This window comes from Hylaeus volcanicus, chromosome 6 (genome assembly GCF_026283585.1).
Source record: "Hylaeus volcanicus isolate JK05 chromosome 6, UHH_iyHylVolc1.0_haploid, whole genome shotgun sequence".
Taxonomy (NCBI): domain Eukaryota; kingdom Metazoa; phylum Arthropoda; class Insecta; order Hymenoptera; family Colletidae; genus Hylaeus; species Hylaeus volcanicus.
Window position 1 is genome coordinate 2,383,321 of NC_071981.1, and position 2,964 is coordinate 2,386,284.

A 2,964-nucleotide genomic window follows, 5' to 3' on the forward strand; every position below is an offset into this window, starting at 1 on the left:
TCCTTGCTTTATTAACAAAATGTCCAAGCTCCCTAAAACCTTGTGTCCATCTAAACCTCCATCTTCGTCCTCAAAATTCACCTACGCAATCGGAATTCATCGATGGCGAACGATCGACGCTAAAATTCTCACGCGTACATCTCGCGGTGGCAGAAATCGTTTCGACATGGCGACGCTGTTACGTGCGCGGCACGCAGATGACGTCTATGATGCCGGATCAAGATGGGATCCACGTGTGAATGGGACGGCACGCGAAGGCCGCAAAGCATCAAACGGCCGCAAGGTGTATAAATATGATGGGGGCCCGCGATATGGTAGCCACGAGTGTTGCCGATCGTGCGGCATGGGGCTCCCGAAAGCCAAGGATCGGCGTTACTTTTGTCTCTCGCCGACAACGGTTACCCACGTAACTCACGTCACCGATCCCGCGATTAGATCTTCAAACGTTCTTTCATTTTTTCCCTCCCCCTCGCCGTCGGTGAGACGCTGACGTCGGTTTTTCGTATGCCGGGTCCGTCGTTCGAGCTCGTAGATATTCATAAACGATCGACGCCGACGGTCTCGTAACGCATCGACAACGAGAATCTTATTATTCCCCCCCCCTTCTGCCAAATTCGAGATCGTATTTCAGAGCCGATGTTCCCAGGGAGACGAGGCGCAGGCTTCCGTGAATGGGAATCGAGCAGCGACAGGGGCGAAATTATGAAAGCTGATTATGTAGATGGGGTGACACATGTTGAGGAATGTCTTCGGGATGTGTGGGCTGATATGCGGACACCTGAAATCATAGAGAATATTGTTAGGGGGTTGTGGAGATGAAAGATGGATGCGAAGTATTATAGATTAACCCTTTGAGTGCCAGAGGAAATTTTCATGTATATTTTCAGACAGACAGTTTTAAAGCAAAGATGCATGATTGTAAACAGAAATGCAACGATATATCTCTGTTTGGCACTCAAAGGGACGAATTTTATTTATGCTTAGTTCCAAACAAGGCTTACGATTTCCAAAACTAATTCGGACCTGATAATAAATCACCCTCATTTACCACCTCGATCATCCCCCAATCATCGTATCGCGCAATCCAGTCGGAACGATCATCGTCCAAGTTTCTCTAACTTACACGTGCTGGAGGGAACCATTTCTTTTCCTCGGCGAGTCCAATGGTTTTACACTTCCACCGAAGGGTTAATTACGATCTACGAGGGTCAAGAGGAGTAGTAAGGAGGATAGGAGATAATGACCGCAGCTCGCTTTTTAGCTTTGCCGATTTTAACTGGGAAGATGGATGAGCCAATTATGGAATCGACGAAATTTCACACCGCGGACGAAAATTCATTAGGGAGGTCCATGAGCATAAATAAATTCGTACACCCTTCCACGCCCAGTCGGACGAGGGCAGGTGTCGGCTCGGTTCCCTCGGACTACACGGTGTTTGGGAATAGATCTAGAATTTCGAGAATCCTCGAAGGGAGAAAAGGGAAAGCTCGTTGTTCCGCTGGAATCCTGAGAATTCTCGGAAACGACAGTCCTTTCGTTTCTTCGACTGGGTTACATGGTTAAATTTGAGGTAGCGTAGGAAATTTAGATAATGAGCAAGGAAAAATGGTGTGGAACTACCCACTCTTTGTCGAAGACAGCTGTTTTACGATAACGATGGACCCGACGCTTTTGGAGTAACAAAACTGTTGCGATGATCGTGAATTACTGAACTAAGGAACTATTTCTCAATAATAGCATGCAGGAAGACAGCCTTGCGGTAAACAAACGCACGATGAATCCTTCTTTAAACGCTTCTAGTAAAAAGTGGAATGCAAATGAAGACATCCAAAGAATCGAAATGCTAAATCTGAATAAACAGAATGCAAAATGTAGTCTATCCTAGAAGAGGGATCCATCCGGGATAGGCAAAGCTGTTCCGTGCCGCAGGGAGGTATCCTCCCCTAATCCGTGGTCCGTTTTTTGTAGCAAGAGAGAGTCAACGATGCTTTTTATTTCGCGTTCGTGCCTTCATGAACGGTACACTCGTAAATTCATCTTTTAAACCCTCAGGAACGTCTTCTCACTGAGTCGGAGACTTCTTAGAGGCCGTCGGGACTCATTTATTATTCAGATTTATAGCCAGACTCGAACTGACTCCCACAGATCGGCAGGTCTTTGCAACTCTCGAGTGGCCGCGAGCCCTTGAAGAGAGAACCTTGGAAATTCGACGTTTTGCATACGACACGATCTTTGCTCGATTCGAATGAAACCGGCGCATAACAAGCGACTTTCGTCGATGCTTTTGTGCCCGCCTTTTACAGAACACGTGCTTCGCGCTGATCTTGCAACAAACAACCGCAGATATCTTTCCTTTCGCGGAGGAACACTATCCGGCTCGATAATTTAGGATAATACCGATCGTGCGTTGCGAGGTGTTGGATCCCGAAGAGTCGAAGAGTTTTGTTGAATCTTAAGGGTCGCAGGGCTCTGAGATATTTAAAAAAAAACATTATTATTTAAGGGAGAGGAGTTTTAGGATGATAGATACTTTTTTTCTGGTATCTAGCAGCAACTCGAGATGCTTCTTAGCGTTCTATTGTCACGAATGCTGAGCTTAGATTAACTTGATCAGTCTATTGACACTTTGAGTTTCAATGAAATTACAGGGTGCGGCAGAAAATTTGACTTCTAAGTTGTATTCGTCCTAACACGAAAGCACTTCAAGCTTGGAATTTTTTCCAACACTGAGAAAATTCCAACACTGAGAAGCAATCATTTGGTGCTCTGTAAAAAAGCACAAGAAGTCCACTTCGAAACCAATTAAGTATGATACAGCCAGAGGCATCATTTATAAACTCTCGTTGTTAAAATTTGTTTTTGTGAAAGAATAAAGTTTCTATGGTATTTCATTGAGAGGTCAAATTTTCTGTCACAGCCTGTAAACTGACATTCACTTCTCGAGTGCAAACTGTCCAAATTTGA

At 45.1% G+C, this 2,964-nt stretch overlaps 1 protein-coding gene across 1 annotated transcript in view; it reads right to left on the reverse strand.

The window, feature by feature from the left end:
* Nucleotides 1–9: 9 nt before the first annotated feature.
* Nucleotides 10–2,964, reverse strand: part of LOC128878461 (calaxin-like) — a 106,231-nt gene continuing 103,276 nt past the window's right edge. Inside the window, exon 10 of the mRNA XM_054126680.1 lies at nucleotides 10–778. The gene's annotated coding sequence lies outside the window, so the exon portion shown is untranslated. The remainder of the gene's footprint in view (nucleotides 779–2,964) is intronic.